This window comes from Buteo buteo, chromosome 1, assembly GCF_964188355.1.
Source record: "Buteo buteo chromosome 1, bButBut1.hap1.1, whole genome shotgun sequence".
In the NCBI taxonomy this organism is placed as follows: Eukaryota; Metazoa; Chordata; class Aves; order Accipitriformes; family Accipitridae; genus Buteo; species Buteo buteo.
The window spans coordinates 43,209,361-43,227,206 of record NC_134171.1 but is presented as its reverse complement, the minus strand read 5'-3'; the positions used below and the strand labels follow the sequence as shown (position 1 = coordinate 43,227,206).

Below are 17,846 nucleotides of genomic sequence, written 5' to 3'. Positions count from 1 at the left end.
CTAAGCTTAATCTGAAAGAAAATTGTTTATAAGCTTCTTCTATCATTACTCTTTGACTTCTTGTTTCTTACCTAAAATGGATTTGGTGGCCAGGTGGTAGCAGCAGCATCTGCTGACATCTTGGACATCAGTTTCCATAGAGAAGGACATACTGGTAATGCTGGAAGCTGTGTTTTAAGAACTAATAGCAGGTGCTCTGCTTTTTCAGAACACTAGAGTGTTCTGGAGTCTGGTCAGTTGTCCCAACATTTTGCCTTGTTTGCTTGGAAAGAAAGGCTGCTAAATGCCTGTGGTTCCAGTTTTTTTAGTAATGTGACCATGGAAGTTTTTATGCTGTGTTTGAACTACATTTGTTTCTGGCATTCCTCACAGATTTTCTGTAGTAAATATTAGCAGATAATGGCATGAAATAAAATTAAGAAAAGATTAAAAAAAAAAAAGGGGCAGAAATAGGGAGCATTCACACTGAAAGTTATATTACAAGAGTTGCAACAGTTTTTAGGTGTAGTTTGTTTGGTTTTTTCCAACCCAAACTGACACCTTTCTCTAGCCCTGTATTGGATTTATAATTTCTTATGAAAGAAGGAGTGTAATTTTCTTTAATAGCTTTCAAAGCATTCACTTATTTGTGAAAAGCTTCAATTCTTACTGAGAATATGTGCACTATCCAGAAATAAGTACTTGGGTTTTTACTTTCCGAAAGAATGTAATGGAGAATCATTAGCCGTTTCTACACTCTAGGTTTGTATGTTCTCTCAACGTGAGAATGAAGGTGAACTAAAACTGCAGATAAATAGATGCATCAGAGAAGGCATGAGATTCTCAGACTCACTGACAATTAAGAAGAGTAATTCCCATGAGCTATAGCCTCAAGTGTATGAATCATATGGACAATGCATGAATTAAACAAGCGGATGAGTTGAGTTTTAGAAATGTTTGGTTCCCCTCATCTCCACCCTACCATTATCCTAGTCCATGCATCCTTTTAAGGTGCTTTTACATTTAATTGCTCAGCAATTTAAGTTGAACCTATTTCAGGGCTGATCATTATATACTTATCCTGATATTACAATGGATTCAATAAACATGCAAAAGAAGTAGATGATTCTTTAACTCTGTGAACAAATACTTCAGCTATTTGATTTGTTTGGGCTTGGGATGCCTGCATGTATCCCCCCCAAAAGTAAACAAATTTTCATTGAAATCATATGTAGCAACTGATTTGGAAAGTAATAGTTATAAAAATGGTTTTGGGGCTTTTTGGGCTTTGGGGAATTCCTGTTGGCATCTAAATGAAAGATGCATGCTCTACAAGATTCCTACATTCTTCTAGTGCTCTGGAATATCAGTCATGGTTTGACTGACTTTCAGGCTTAAATGCAGATGATGAGGATTTTTATTTGTGTAATTGTAACAAATATGTATTTCTATCAGTTTATGTTATGATGCTGCTATAAAACATTTGGAAAACCAAACTTGTCTGAACGCATACTGTCAGTATGATGCAGATACTAATCTTCAGTGCATTCTGCTTGAGGGTGTAGCTTGTAAGTACTGTTCATTTTAATAGATATTGGGTTTGAAAAGCTTGTGATTTCTTTGAAACTTCAGTTTAGGTATGCTATTAATTCTGACCTTGGGTTGCATGGAAGAATCTTATTAATTAACTTATTGTGAGATACCTGAACAACATCCCTTTATATACACAGCCTATATGGCTGTTTCTGATACTTGTTCTTCTGCATCTCTACTGCTTGTGTGTAAGTGAATTAATAATGTTTGTAAATAGAAACACTAGAGACCCCAAAGACAAAATTATGTATATTCTTTTTTCTTTCAAATAAGAAAGTTTTCATGCAAAGAAAGCATTATGAAAATTTTAATTTCCTCTGATTTAGATCATATTTTCTGTAAAAGTTTATTCAAGTTTGTTTGTTTGTTTGTTTTTTGGTGCTGAGGGAAGTTCTATTTCTCTTAAATAAATACTAACTTACATTATTCCTTTAAGAGACCGAGAAAACTTTGGAACTACACAGTAAGTCTCACTTTCAAAAATGTCTAAATGCTCTTTAGGTCCTTTTAAGAATGAAATTTTGACATTAAATAATTTCAGAACATGCAAATACTTCACACATTATCTTTACAGAGAAAAAACTTCTCTCTAAACCTATGCCACAGAAACACTTCCACTTTTTAAAAGAATACAGGTCTTTAGGAGCAGTGGAGAGGATGAAGGAGATCAAGAAAGAGCATGCTTTGGGTCAGTAGTGACAGAAACCATGGAGAGACTGTATGGATGGAAAAATCAAAACCTTTAAATGTTTTCCTAATCAAAGATAAACTCAGCATAGGCCATCATTTGAACAATTAAGGTATGTAGATACTAAAAAGAAATGTTTGAATTGGGAAAATACAGACTGTCTGACCTCACTGTTCTACCATTTTGCATTTTTCACTAGACTTGTTTCTTCTATGAGATTATAGCCCTTGTCTTGCAAGTGCTCTCTAAGTCCAAACACTGTGTGACCTTTACTGCTGAATGCCAAATTTACATATGCTATATTGGGAACACATTTGTGTGTACAGAGTACAAGATACTGAAGTTGTTAAATGGCCCAGTTTACCAGAGCTTGTGTCTAGTAAGTGTCAAAAGCAGCAAGTAAAATATATTTTTTCCTCTTAATACATGGCTAGTATTATATTATGCTATTATTCTGGGGAGAAAAAAAAAGAAATATAATGGCTTGTTCATAGAAACGGTCCAGGAGGGTCTGCCATAATCTCTCTGAATGGGCCTTACTGTATTGTAATATGACAAAATCTTGCTTTTTAGAAGCTACTACCAGTTGTCAACTCTGACATTGCTTAGAATACTTTGATCACCTTAATGAATCTTTTAAATCTCTATTTTTTTTGTTGACTATAAATTCTGATACGTTTATCTAATGTTTCAGAAATTACTGTAGCCATTTGGTCTGAGTAGCAACCAATTTATGACGGCTATATCTTGCCAGTCAAAGTGTCACTCCCACAAAGCATCAGAATTCTGTGTGTTAAGAGAATGAACTTTCAGTGAAAGAAATTTTCTTTTCGTTCCTTACTTAAATAGAAATGAGAACAGCTGGAAAACAAACTGAATTCTGATAAATGTTCATCAGAATTTGAAACTTGCAGCTGATCTGTTTGTAGGCAGAAAATAAGACATGTTACTTGGAGCAGATCAGCTGCAAATTAGCATATATACAGTTATCATAAGTTTCCTGAATGTGATAGGGTTACATTATATTTGAGTTAAATAACAACAATATTAGTGTAGTAATCATTTATGCAACTGAGACACCTGAAAAATTCAATCTTTTAGTTCACTTATTACACAATAACAAATAATTTCAGGTCTTTTTTTTTGTGCTGCGTGCCTTTGTCATCTGTGTAGACATCAGAGAATAACAAGAAAGTAGTATCGATGCTAGTAATGTTTTGTTTGATGGATAAATGTTGTGGAATATCAGCTACTGAACTACTCAACCTTACTTGATTATACCTTACTTGAGTTTTTGGTTGTCTGGGTTTCAAATTCTCCTGAAAGCAGTGTCATGGGTTTGGGTCTGGTTGACAGCAGTGCTCAGAGTGAAGTAGGTGACAGCTCCCCATTACTTTTTTGTTTGCTTGCTTTTTTTGTGTTTGTTGTAATTTTATACTTTTGCTGAATTCATATTCTTTCAGGCCTGTCCTTTTCCACAATAGCAAAACAAATTTAAAAGTCTGGACTAAGACTGGGTTTTGGACTAACCTCTTTCATCTGGAGACTCAATTGCAAGTGAAACTAGAAGTGGGCTTATTGTTGTCCACTCGACCATATGTTTCTCAAGTTAGAACTGTAATTAGCCAATTCAGCTGATGTTCTAGATGGGATGAGGTGTGGTCTAAAAGCCCTCAGGTAATCTTACCTGTTCTTGATCTTTTCTTGCATGTGAAATTTGACAGGTTAAATTTGGGCTGGCAAACCTCAAGACAGCAAATGAAGCCAAGCTCTGTAATGCTACCAAGGAGTAAAGTACAGGCAGAAAAGTACATCACGGTAGGGCTCAGTGAACTTGCTGATACAGAACTTGGATTTACTGTAACTTTTATGGCCTTACAATATATTGAAATTCAGTCTCCAGTGAATATGCAGGAAGGCAAACTTAAATCATCATAACTTCCCTTTCATTCCAGGTGGTTTCTATAGGCTTCTGAGATTTACCTTCAACACAGAGTGTATTTGTAGTTTTAAAATTTATCATAACAATTCTTTTTGCTACTAGCTTTGGAAAAGCACTGTAATTTCTTTAATGTAAGGGGAATGTAGGGAAGTGTAGTATATCGGTTCTATAAAACCTAAGCTCCTATCCATAGCTCCATTAGTCTTACTAAAGGATTAAAAAAAAGGTAGGTCCAGAAAAGGTATTGACTCTGGATATGGAAATCACCTAGGTCTGATCTACACTGTCTCCCATACTGAAGAACAAAGTCTTGTGTAAACAGATGGCTGGTTTATGCTATCATTGTTGAAACTGGCACACTGGAGTCTAATTTCTAACTGTTTTCTCTCTTCTTTCCCTCTTTTATTTCTGTTGTGAGAATTGGTATTTCAGAACCATTCATTGTGGAAATTGACCAGTTTTGCTTTTCTAAAATACCCAGTGCCAGGTCAGATACTCAAAATCTTGGGCTAAATTAACCTGCATGAGATGAAATGAAATACAAAATTGCTTTGACTTTTCTTTATATTGTCATGTTTTAATTAACCTTTTAAAAACTAATACTAATCTTTGCAAAGTATTACTCTTTGCAGACAGTAGCATGAAAAAGGTATAAATTGTATTAGCTTGTAATATTTTGAGGGCACTTGCTTGAGATTGAAGCCCTACTGGGTAAAATAAAGATTATCCAGAAGTTTTAACTAATCACAGAGCCTGCTTCTGGATGTATAGGTAGTTTTAGTGGTCCTCAAATTTATTTGAGAGAGTCAAGATTAAATACAAGTAATAAAAAAAGAAATAGTGAGGCTATCATTAATGATTTATTATTTTTCCTTAAATTTGTTGTTCACATATTAATGACCATTTTTAAGATTTAAAAAGCCCACATTTATTGGAACCAATAATCTAAAGTTTTTTACAAAAAAGTAACAATACTTACATTATAGCTTTCTGATTATCCAGGAAAGAAGCCTTAATTTTTTTTTGTTTTGTGGGGTTTTCTTGTTTGTGTTGTGGGTGTTGACTTTCTTTTTGACAGAGAGTACTCTTCTGAATCTGGAATTTGTTTATTAAAATTTCTGAAAATGTAGGGTGAAATTAAACTATATAGAGATTTTTATACCCCTATTTCTGTATTATATTGTAAACTTGCAACATGTGCTATTTTAAAAACCAACATTAAGCAGTATCTAGAAATGCCTCAGACTGAAATTTAGGAACTTCTGGAAAGGCAAACGTGATGCTATGTTTTCTGACAAATAGTAAACTTCAATAGTAGTTTCTGTTTTTTTATCTCCAGTTTGTGAACAAATGCACACAGCGTGAAATGCACTCTGGCTTTGGTATTATCAAATAGATTATCAAATCATGCATTTCGTGACGTGTCCTTTTAAGCGTAGGGCTCCTCAGTTACAGTTTAATAGTGCAATCAAATGAGCTGCAAGTTACATTGGAATTTTTTCTCTACCTACTCTTGTGATCAGAATCTTAGGGTAGAGACACTCTCAGTACAGGCGATAAAAGGAGAGAATGAGGGGAGACGGATCGCTACATTACTTCCTTCATGTTATTTTTGGATATGACTAGCATTCCTCCCCTTACACACACCCTCTTTTTTCCCCTGCCCCCATCTCTTACATGCATTACAAGCTCATACAAACACTCTCACGTACTCTGAAGCAAAAGCAAGAGCAACAGCTGGACTGAAGCCAGAGGACTTAAACTCCGCTTCCTCGTTGCCAGCAGGCTTTGTTCTTTGGAATCAGTCAGAACTAGGGAGAACGTCTTCATTGCCGATCGCGAGTGGTTGGAATTTGGCAACTCAGCTGTCTATTAATTTTTTCTGTGCTCTTCTGCAAACTAGGCTGAATTTAGAGCAGCAAAGCTAAGAGCTGGGGACAGTCAAGAAATAAAGGATCCAGAGACCATCAGCTATCAGCTTCTTTGTGGGGGGTGGGGGTCCATCTGTTCCACAACGGTAAGTGCCAGCATTAAATGTGTATAAAGATGCAAGAAAATAAGGTGCTTTAGCTGTTTTACTACAATAGGGGAGGGGAAGAAAGTATGTGAGTGAATCATACAGTGTCTGCTTAGTTATAGTGGTCTCAGAACAGTGCCTAGCAGTAAAATGTCCCTCATTTCTCCCTTTCCAAAGAGCACTGTAAGAATGTATATATTTTAGCAAAATTACTAAGTACCTGTACAATTCTAGAAAGCTTTCCAAATGGGTTTTCTGCAAATCTGTTTTGTTTTGAAACGTGTGTAGTATAGAGTAACTTTAACTAGCAGAGTAACCCATTTGTTTTAAGTGCAAGAGCTGAACCTGGGAAGTAAAGATCTTCCATCACAAAAGATACAAATAGAACTAAAATACAGGAGGATGGGGGAGTGAAAAGGGATGAGATACTTCCTAAGACTGTTTAGGTTATAGGAACGCAAAATAAACTTGTTTTAAATGATTGGCATTCATTCAGAGGACACACAGCCCTCCTCCCCTCCCCAGCATTAGAAGCCAAGTGAATCTGTTTTTAAAAACAGAAAGCTTTGAGGATCTACTGTTCTAGGGCATGCAAGTGAAAGCTAACGTACAATGTAAAAGAGTGTATGCTTGGATTAATGACTCTCAGAGAGAGAGGACAGGAATTGCAAAAAGAAACTTGGTTTTCTTCCAATAAGAAAAATGTTTTAGCTGTTCTTGCTTTATAAAAGCGTTAACACTGCTGCCTTTTAAGTTTACTAGCAGAATGGATTGCTTTGTTACAAGCACCTTTTTTTTTTTCATTTCTGTGTCTTGCCTTTAGGAAAAGTTTTATAATGATCAGCACAGCAGCAGGTTAATCCAAATTCTTTGCTTTCAGAAATGCCATCTAGCTGTCAGAGGAAATACACTGTGGGGACGCATTTGTTTTAAAGCTACTGATAAGCACTGCTATCAGCATGCTATTATGTCTTGCTACGTGGGTTATCTTAATGAAGCGATAAATAAGAAACCCTTGAAATCCAAAAGTTCAACTGTGTAATAAGTTTGACAAAGGGGGAAAGACCAGGTGTTTGAATGTACTTTAAAAAAAAAAGATACTGGGACAATAAACCCGAAAAGAGGAAAGCTTTTCTTTCCCTTCCCATAACTTTGGCTATTCAAGTAGTATTCTCAGCTACTTCAAGTAGTTATTCCAATATTTTGTGTTGACAAGGTGAGCAGTCATTCCCCCTACTCCCTTATTAACTGCTGGTTATCAGGGATTTGTGAAGGTGAATCTAGTCACATGAAAAATATGCTGAATGAGCAAATGGGTGATTGTGCAAAGTATAGCAGGCATAGTCAATTAACTGTTTGTCTGAGGTCTGTAAGTTTGTTTTTTCTAATTCAGAAAGTCGTAACCAAAGCTCTCCCATTCTGTCTTTCACCCTTCATTTGGAAAAATACCCTGCTTGGTGTGGTAATTGGTAAAAACATCCACTAAATTCCATTACTATGGAATGATTGCAAAACAGTGCTCAGCAGGACAGTGTGCAGTATGTTAGGATGTTGGGGGTGTTTAGTAAACATTTTGTTTACCATGTACTGAGGCACTTCTTTCTATAGCAGTTACTAGCTCTATTTATGGCAAGTTATTCACTGAACTGGAATCACACGCTAGAACTAGCAAAGATTCTTTTTCAGAGCTAAAAATGGAATAGTGTTTTCCTGAGTTGGGCTCCCCCCTGCTGATGGCACCATGTCAGGTTGCCTCAGCAGCTGCTTTCAGTTTCACAATTTGCATGGGTGCTATAATGACATTTTTTCTCATTGATGTGGTGGAAAAATCTGACATCTTTATGCTGTTTTTCCTGCTTTGATATGTTAAAGCATATTTTCTACTGTCTGTGAGGTTTGGCAATGAGTGTTGAGTTCAGCGATGGGCCTGTACCAAAACCCCTGGATTCCAATATCCATGAAGTATGAGGAGGTTAATAACTGGATCCAAACGTCTTGGCTCTGGCCTGTTCCTATTTTAAATGCACATCACTTTGGCCACATGTTTAAATTGTTTTTTGAGGTGATTAAAACTGAAAGAAATCTTTCAGGCTGCAGACAGACTTTTAAAGAGGAAGTGGCATTTAAGAATCACAGTTAGTTAAGCAAGCTTGCTCATTTGCTGTTTAAACTTGACTTTTAGGAGCCTCAAAGGAATTACATTCCCCTTCCTCTATTATAACTTTAGATGTAAGTGATATTTTGGAAGTCCTTTTGAGGTGTGCTGAGAAAGCTAAGGTGCTTTGTGCCTGTTGTTCCTACTTGCTTGAGTGGAGAAGTGGAGAAGGCTAGCAGCATTCATTCAGGTAACGCAGGTACCTCCAAGGGTTTTTTTGATCCTAAGTGATCTGCCTATAAGCTTTTAACAAAGTGCCACATACATACTCATCTGTGCAAAAAAAATGTGGTAGCCCATGGTAAATAATACTATAGTGCAGTATAAGGTGATGCACAGATTGTTACTGAAATTATGGTTATTCTGCTTTTTTAACTGATCAACTTCTCTCAGCCTGGCTAGCTTAATGGATTCAATGGCTCTCTGTGAATACAATTACACATGCATCTGCCAGCTGCTTGTGGTATCTCTGCTTCAGCAAGAAAAGCTGTTCTTTGGCTGTGTTGGCTCACTGTGGTTTGTGGCACACAACATTGATTTATTAGGCAGTAGTGCATTTTTTCCTTTTTTGCTTGAATGATTGAACTGTGATGTCACTTTTTGTCTTGGCTTTAACCTTTTAAAGAACTTTTTTTTTTTTTGCTGCAGACTGGTCTCTTAACACTAAGGAAGTGGGAAATGTCCCAATGTTCATTGCAGAGCAGCTCTGTCTACCCCAGCACATTCCAGGGCCACCGAATCATTTGTGGTGAGAGTGATTCAGATCTGGTTAAGATGATTTAAAAGAGAGGTTATGGGCATACTGCATTTGTGCATTTAAGAAAATACAGTGAGTTTTTTACTGCCTGATTGAGACCACATGGCTCCAACTTAAACTTTTTTTAACATGGAAATTGTTGGCTGGATGTACTCAAATGATTTTTTTTTTTTTTTTAATTGCCTAGAGACTGAGTTGGGATCATAGCATTTAATGGTAAGGTCAGGGTTAAAACAAATAGTTTTTAATGTTCCTTTGAATAAAAGGAGAAGTGGCTTCTTTAAATATTTTGCATAGCATACAAACATGCCCTCTTAAATGAGAGCAAATCTATCTCAGGAACGATTTTGGACATTACAGGATAATTGGTGACCTGATTTGAGAGAGAGAGTGAGGAGGACAGAGATAGGGGAAGATCTCCCTGTCATAAATAACAGTAAATATGATCCATTCCAAATACATTATGGAAAGTATGAAAAATAAAAAGGAAGGACAATGACCTTTTTGATTGTATAAAGTTTAATTGCTTGCTCTCAAAGTTAGCATTTTGGACTGATCTTAAGAGTAGTGAAAAGTTTATATTATTAAACACTTTATTAAATTGTTGTAATTATCTAGAACAAAGTATATCCCTAATCTGAAGGATGAGATTGTAATAATCTATATTGTAGGCACTTTGTACTATTATATTCTTTTCATGCATATTGTTTATTCTGAAATAGTTACTCTTAACCAAACTTTGTTCCTCCCCCAGTACTCTCATAGTCCTTTCTTCTCAATTATATCCTTTCTCCCGTAAACTGATGCATAGCACTTGATGTAAGACTTTCATCCAAATCTCCTTCAGATGTGAGTATTAGATGGTGAATGTTTTTTATACAGATACTTTCTAAATGAGAAAAAAAAAGTCCATGGAATTTAAAATTTAGAAAACAGATCAAAAGTTATAGCATTGAAAACCACTGTTTATTCTTGCCTCTGGTTGGAAGATGAAGCAAAGATGAAGAACAATTCCTACAGTAGTTCTGCATACACGGTAATTTATCTAGAAATAATATATAACTATTATTCTACAACAGCAAATCCAATAAACAATGATAAGCTTTTTTTTCTGTCTTTAGGTATTGGGGTAGTAAATTTAGCTGGCTGAAACTGGGGGAAAAAAAAAAGAAGAGAATAATCAGTCAAATAGCTGTGTACATCCTTTTGAACTAGTTTCTTGCTTAATGTTACTTCTCTCTCTAATTTCCAGGACACACATGGACTTTGTTCTTAACTTAAAAAAAAAGGATAAAACCAAAAATAATCTGCAACCTTTAACCAGGGTTCACAAATCACTGTTAGTTAATTTCTGTCTCACATAAACTACAATGTAAACGTTTAAAAGTTATTTGCAGCTTTTTGTAACTTTGAAATGCACAGTGCAGATGGGAAAGCTATTAGTATTTCTGAATAACTGCTGTGAGAATTAATCAGAGGTCAAAATGTATACTACAGCACCTTGACATTCCTGCCTCTGATATGTTACTGAGTTGCATCAATGTGCAGTTTTACTGTGTTAACGCATATGAAATATGGAGAACCAACCTGAACTGGTTTTAAACTAGACAACCTTAATGGTAGTATGGATAAAACAGTACAGTTTTTCTACCAAAAAAAAAAAAAGAAAGAAAAGAAAGCATGGTGTTTATGGTGCCCAGTCTTAAAAAGTGCATCTTGTGTCTGAAATCTTTGACAAATTCCAGAGCCCCTCAGTGCTTTACAGATCAAGTGAAGCAGTGGTGGTAAGATTCTGCTGCATAGTGTAGGTGGGAGTATCCCTGCGTCTTCATATAAAGACCAGAATATTCTGTTCTTTGACACATCTCTGGGCCAGCTTTGATAGGGCTGCTGAGGGTATGCAGGTATTAATCTGTAACTAGATGGACATTTGTCATTCTTCCCAAACTTAATGACTACTTACATGGGTTTTCTGACTGTAAAGCTGGTGCAATCTGCATTGCATTGCTCATATATAAAATAGATCCCCTCTCTTTAGTCAGTTTTTCAAACAGTGGAGAGATGCAAAATGAAAAAAGGCTGGAAATAAGGATCAGGGATTTCTAGGATTTACATGGGCCACAGCAAGCATATATAAATTCTAGTCATTGCAAAAAGGAGTAGACCTTAAAGCAGTCTTGAGCATTGACCCTCAACCTGTTAGATTCCTATGGAATTTTTTATTTTCCAGTAAAACCTGCTTTTGGTACTGTTTCATATTTCAGCTTTCATAATGGTTGTGAAAAATACACATGGTATGCTTTGAGGCATGGCTGGCTAAGCCAATGTATGTTGATAGGTGGGAAGAATCTTGGAAGTGATGAATGTTTGGAGCAAGTGGGCACTGGCTGCAGCTACGCAGATAGTGACCAAAGCACATAGCAAGGGTACATGCATGCTTTTGTATCATACCATATTGATGGCTGGCAACCACAAATATAAACTTGTTTGATAAGGCTGAAACCAAAGTCTCAAGTGAGAGCCGTGCTGTGTCTTGCAGCTAGTGAGAGCATGTAAAGGTGCTTTAACTGATAGCTGAACAGATAGCATCAGTTAATCATTGTTAATTAGGCCAACATGATGCCTGGTCCTCAGGTCTGGCTTAGGTGGTAAGTGTAGTCCTCCTCTAAAGAGAGTCCTTGTGAGTTTTGAAATGCACAGTAATGCAGCAGTTAACCCTAATAACAGGTATCTATTTGGATAAACCAGGTAAGTCTGATTTTGCCTATGCTATGAAATTTCTGTAAAGGGATGCTGTGTATAAGGATGCTGAGGAAATGGTGGCATAAGTTTTGTTGCCTTGGGAGAACTGAGGCTCCAAAGACAAGCAGTTTTCCTTCCCCACCCTTTCCTTCCTCTTATCTGCTATTTCAGCTAGACCCTTTCACATAGCACACTCTAAATCTGTCCTAGCAAACCACAGATGTTATCTGGGAGTCCAAAGTCTAGAATCTTATTTTAGGTCTTTTAATGGGGAGCTTTTTGCTATGTCTGTTATTGTACTTACCTCTGAGGTAGGATATAAAGAAATAGCATGCCAAAGAAAAGTACAGTTACTTGTAAAGTTGACAGCTGTTATGTAGAGATCAAGCCTCATTTTTCCACCAGCAACTGTGAAAAAGTCTTTGATAATATTACATTATGAATCAGAGCAGGTATATTCAGTATTGCTGACGTATTGTTTTGCTAGTTAATGCTGGACATTAATTCAGGAAGCTTCCAGTTTTAGTCCAGACCAGTAGGCTTAGACACTATTTAACATGTTACAAATGTGGGTTTGCAAAGTGTCTGAAGCTCTCTGGCTCTTCTGGATATTAAACTATTATTGAAAGAAAGTTAATTTTTAGATTGATTGCTGTATTTCAATGATTATACAGATGACCTCAGATCTAGCTTTAATAATTTCCTTTCCTGAATTTCTCTTAAAGAGTTTTCTCAAAATTTTCCAGTTGTCCTTACATAAAGTAGTCAGTGTTGCTGAGTCTGAATTACAAATTAAAGAATGCATGCAAGGTAGCAAGAATTAGCTGTATAGATGAAGGAGACTTCAGCATATTTGGCAAAGACTGCATCCATAAGTTAAGAACAAAATTTGACAAAAAAATTAGCCATTTAAAAATAGTGCAAATTAGCTGCATTATTGCTGGGACTTGATTATTTAACTCCTATCAGCTTCTGGGATGTCAAGTAAATGTGAAAAATAAAAAGTTCAAAATAAATAAAACTTAAGAAAACACTATATAGAAACATAAATATTTTAAACTAAAATTGAACTGTAATGATCAAAATTTCTGGTTTTGCTCACTGTTTCAGGCATTACTAAAGAAAAACATTCAAACCACAAAATTGTCAAGACTCCAAACCAGCAGAATAGTCTCTATTTACAAAGTTCTGATTTTATTTATGAACAAGAAAATATAAGGAAATTGTTGATTAAAAAGGCAAACAAAACCCCAAGAACCAGATTATAAGTGAACTAGTTGAGGTTTGTTTTTTGGGGTTTTTTTTTTTGAAAGCAAAATGTGTGTGAATTTTTTTCTGACATTTTGTTTATATACATTGTTGGGTACCTCATACAAACATACAGAAGCCACATTTTGTTTCCCTGATGGTTCTGAGGGCACTTGCATGAGGACTTTGTTTTAAGCTTAGGAGATGAAAATTGTGTTCATCGCTAGCAGAAATTATTACATAGAGCCACCAACTTTGGCCAAACCATCTGTTCTAACTATATGATTGCTGCTTGTGTTACCTGTATATACATGAAATAGATTCAGCTTTTGCAACTGTCTGTGAATACAGGTCATCCTAATCTTGAATGCTTCAATGATGGAAGTTTCCTCCATTGGCATCCCAGCCATTCAAGACCTGCTGCTACTATTGAAAACTGTAGTCAGTGAAATGCTGAGGTGCTTGCTCTCTGCATCCTGAGACACTCTGCAGAATGACGCTGATCTCTGCAGGCTGCGCCTCACTGAGTAAATTTGACTGCTGTCATACTTAGTGCAAGGCACTGACAAAACTGCTGACAGCTTGCTTCCTTTGTTCCTAGCTACTAAGTTGCTGACCTGACCTGACCTATGTGAATCAAGTATTTTATCTTCTGGTCAACAAAGTTATGTTTACTGACTGTCTTGGAAGTAACTGGGAAGTAAGAAAAAGGGAGATGATAGTAGGAACAGTATCCATATAAGAATGAAACAGTTCTGTATTGGGTATGTAGGGTTTTATTTTGTATTTAATCTGGTCTGGTTTAGCTAATGTTGCAGATGCAAATAAAAGGGTTTATCTATTCAACTATAATAATGTAGATAACTGTCTTCTGTAGGCATCATTTAATTGTGCCTATAAAAAGTATGGTGATTGCAATATATGTCACAGCTGATTTAATAACTTTCTACCTTTCATAACTCCAGCAAGATGTCTGCCACTTCTGAAGGTAAACCTGCAATTTTCACAGTTGCCACTTCTGTGTTTTCAGTATGAATTAGACTACACACCCTGGATGGAGGTTTCTATCTCTTGTTTTTGATTTGCAAGTTATTAAGGTTTAATGATTGAATGTTGTTGGTTTTTTTCTGTGAACTAGAGTGATTGGTCTAAAATAACACTCAGCTTCTTCCCCTTTTTAATTATTACGGTTTTGAGAAGTTTTACTCCTTCATCCAAGGTACGTGTTGCCAGACATGAACTTGCCACTAACTTACCACAATCATTTTAAATGCAATCTACCTTATATATAGAATTTAAACTGCGTAAATGCAGTTTTATCCTTATAACTTTCCATCTTTTTCTTTACTCTTAACTCTTTACAGTCCTTCCCTCAAAGTTCTAAATGTTATTCCACTGGAAGATTATGCTTGGTGGTTCTGTAAGAGGTTCCCCTCCCACTAGGCAAAATAATGACAGCATGCTAGTTCACGATCTGTTTCTGGTCAAAGGAGTATACAGTTATAATGGACAGCTAAGAGCAGCATTTCTGTTTCAGATGATAAGCATTCCATTTCAGCTAGACAAGCAATTGTGTTAATACTACAAGCCTCAACAGTTCTTTGGGTCTGAAAAATGTTCAGCATTTTACATGTGATTATTAAATATTTAATTTTTTTAACCTGGTGTAACTGTCTTCATTGCTTTCAATTTTCTTTCTTTTCTTCCTTTCCATGATCATGTTATTTTCCTATCAAGTACCAGAAGTGGTAACTTGATTAAGCCTAGGTCTACATAAGCCAAGTGATGGTATCTGCAATTTAAGTGAACATAGTTACAGTTATTTAGTGTGTACACTGGAGACATAAGTGCATAGCTGCCCTCAGAGTTAGTCAAAGGTTGCTACATAAAATCCTTCTGCAACAATAGGCAAATAGACCCCTAAGAATGAACCTCCAGTACTTCATTACCAGGCAGTGCTGTATAATACCTTACATCAGTCTCTTCATTCCGATCTGCTAGCTTTTTAAAACACTGAATAATAATTTTGTGGCTAACAGTACATCTGGTAATGCAAGACCAGAATCTGCTCTTATTCCAGAGACCTGGTCAGTGCATGGAAGGTGGTCTTAGAGTTAAGGGAGTGGAAGCTGAGTTCTGAACTGGCTCTTACCTTTCTTGGGTGACAGTGGACAAAGTGCTTAACCTCTGTTTCTCAATAATAAAACATATTTAATTATCTCATGTTCAATTACTGTTTCAGTGCTCAGAGTTCTATTCATTGAGCTTTTCTTTAGAGAAACATTTTTATTCAGCTATGTCAGACAGGAGAACATTCATTGTGCAATTGCCAACGTTCACTGTAGATGAGTGGGAACTGTTGTTCTGAACCATTAGATCCTGTCTAGACTGTCATTACCAGGTGGTCCAACGCTTATATTCAGTAAGATAGTTGCCATGTGCTAGACACTCTGGAAAATTATGGTGAGTGTTCTTACTGAAAATACACATGAGGGTATGCCTAACCTAACAGAATGGGAAAAATGGATGAGGGGAGGGAATGGTGGAATAAAAGGAGGGAGGCATATTATGCTGCTCTAGTTGGCTCTTCCAGCATGCTCTGAGGCTGAGAACAGACCGTATAAAACCAGGAATGTTATCTCTAATACCATATGTGTGTTTCTTCTGAAGCGCTAAACTGTAGCTCTGTTCTCATATGCTTCCTCCACTACTGACTCTTAGTACAGGGCTGGTTGCATCTGAAGACTACTGCTTTTAAATAGATATTTGAGGATGCTTAATAGAAAATAAAACAGGCAGATTTTCCTGGATTATCTTCAGAATCCATTTTGGAGAGAAAATTTCTAAGTATGTATGTATTTCTACGTGTGGCAAAGGGTTCCTGTAGCCACAGGGTGAAAAATATGGAGCAGCATCTCTACTTTGGAAATCTAATATTCTGATTTTTTGGGGAAAGATTATAATCTTTGCATGAAAGAAAGAGCAAATAAATCAATTTCTGCTGGCACAACTACAGATACAAGCAGAAGGGGTCTGCTTGACTTGCTGACAAATGAATTAGTGGAACAATCTGAAATGCAGATAATGTCTATCACGCTTTGACTTCGGGGTAAGAGATTCCAGGCCCAAGAAGGAAGTTGTACAAAACCAGTCAATTTAATTACCCATCAGAAAGAAAGAAATTATTGCTCACTGTCTGGCATCTCATGCCCTAAAACTGTAGGGGCTCCTATGTAGTAAGTAGCTAAATGCAAAAAGCGCATATTGTGGGTGCTGGGTTTTCTCTTGTGTTCAGTGCTGAATTCTGTATAGAGTGTTTCACAGTTCTGTGATAATCCTCTGAGAGCATAAAACTCTAAAAAATTGGAAAATGAAGTGTTATACCTGGTAATAATTTAAACCTGAATTACATTTAAAAAATTAACGAAAGCATCTACAATAATATAGGGACAGAACTGCAGAGTCAGCTATTGTCAAGCTTTTTATGAATGCAGTTCCTCATTCTTCACATTTATAAACTGTTCCATCTGTGCTTTGATACATGGAAGCAGCTTCCATGTTTGTTGGCACTGAAGGCAAGCTATTGCCTATATTGCGGTGGAGATGGAAATGTATAAGATATTTCAAAAGAAAAAGAAAAAGCTTCTAGCAAATTATGAAACCTAAAAAGACAAAATGAGAAAGTTGCATGGAATGGTAAGGAATGAAATGAATGTACATTAGCTGTACGGACTCTGCCTGTTTTAATTTGAACTTGTACTTTGCTTCATTCTTCCTCTCACTTACTGCTCATAGCACCTACTGATTTTAGTGTAAAATCTTCTGAAATACAGATAAATGTACCACAAAACTACTGTATGAACATTTTTTTCTGTATCTACTGTCCTGCTTCTTGGCTTTCGTTTTGTTTTTACTAACGCCTTATGGAGAATTGCATTTTTAGATATGTCAGAAAGCCAAAGAATTTTCCTTTTTAATGCATTTTAAATAATTTTGCAAATTGCAGACCAGATTATGATCCATTAGTATTCACAGGTTTTGGTTTGTGATTTTTTTCTTTTTTTTTTTCTTTTTTTTTTTCAACTGTGAAGCCCAGAGAGGTTACAGATGGTTTTACTGATGTATTTATGAAACAAACAATCATTTTCCAAACTAAGCAGTGTAATTTGGGGGCTAAGAACAAGTGGGAATTTGCAACTGTTCAATTATTTTGCCATATCTCTTATTTAATGATATTGAGAAAACATATGTATATAATATGTATACAAAAAAAAAAAAAACAAAACATAAATAACTCTTGGGTTATGGCAGCTTGCTTATATTTCCAATCCAGTCTCTCTTTTTTCCACTAATATTTGCAGGCTTTTGTGATTAAATTTTGGGGTCTTATATCTGAGGAAAATAATTTTAAGTGAAGAGATTTTTCAATCTTGGCTTTTAATAGCTTAGCCTCCTGAAGTTGAAGTTATTTTGTTGAGAGGCAGTATTGGTTTTGTTCTGAGGGAAGTTTTTTTCTATTTCAACACACAACGAGAGCTTGAAAAAATGATATATTGTCAAACACAGCCATGCAAGTTGTCGAGTGATTGCTTTCATTATCGAAATGCAGAACTGTAACTGTAGTGGAGCAAAGAGTTCTTTTGACTCTTCAGTTGTGCCAGAAGGTGCCTATTCTGACTTTTGAGGAGAGTAGTAGTTTTCCCTTTGATTATTCGGATTTATTTT

The 17,846-nt window shown here is 36.0% G+C and overlaps 1 protein-coding gene across 7 annotated transcripts in view; it reads left to right on the top strand.

The window, feature by feature from the left end:
• Positions 1-17,846, top strand: part of PALLD (palladin, cytoskeletal associated protein) — a 210,861-nt gene that overhangs the window by 48,465 nt on the left and 144,550 nt on the right. The window contains exon 1 of one of the 7 annotated variants that reach the window (XM_075028885.1): positions 5,883-6,219. The exons of the other annotated variants lie outside the window; for them this stretch is intronic. The gene's annotated coding sequence lies outside the window, so the exon portion shown is untranslated. Of the gene's footprint in view, positions 1-5,882; positions 6,220-17,846 lie in introns of those variants that run through there. 7 annotated transcript variants of the gene reach the window in all.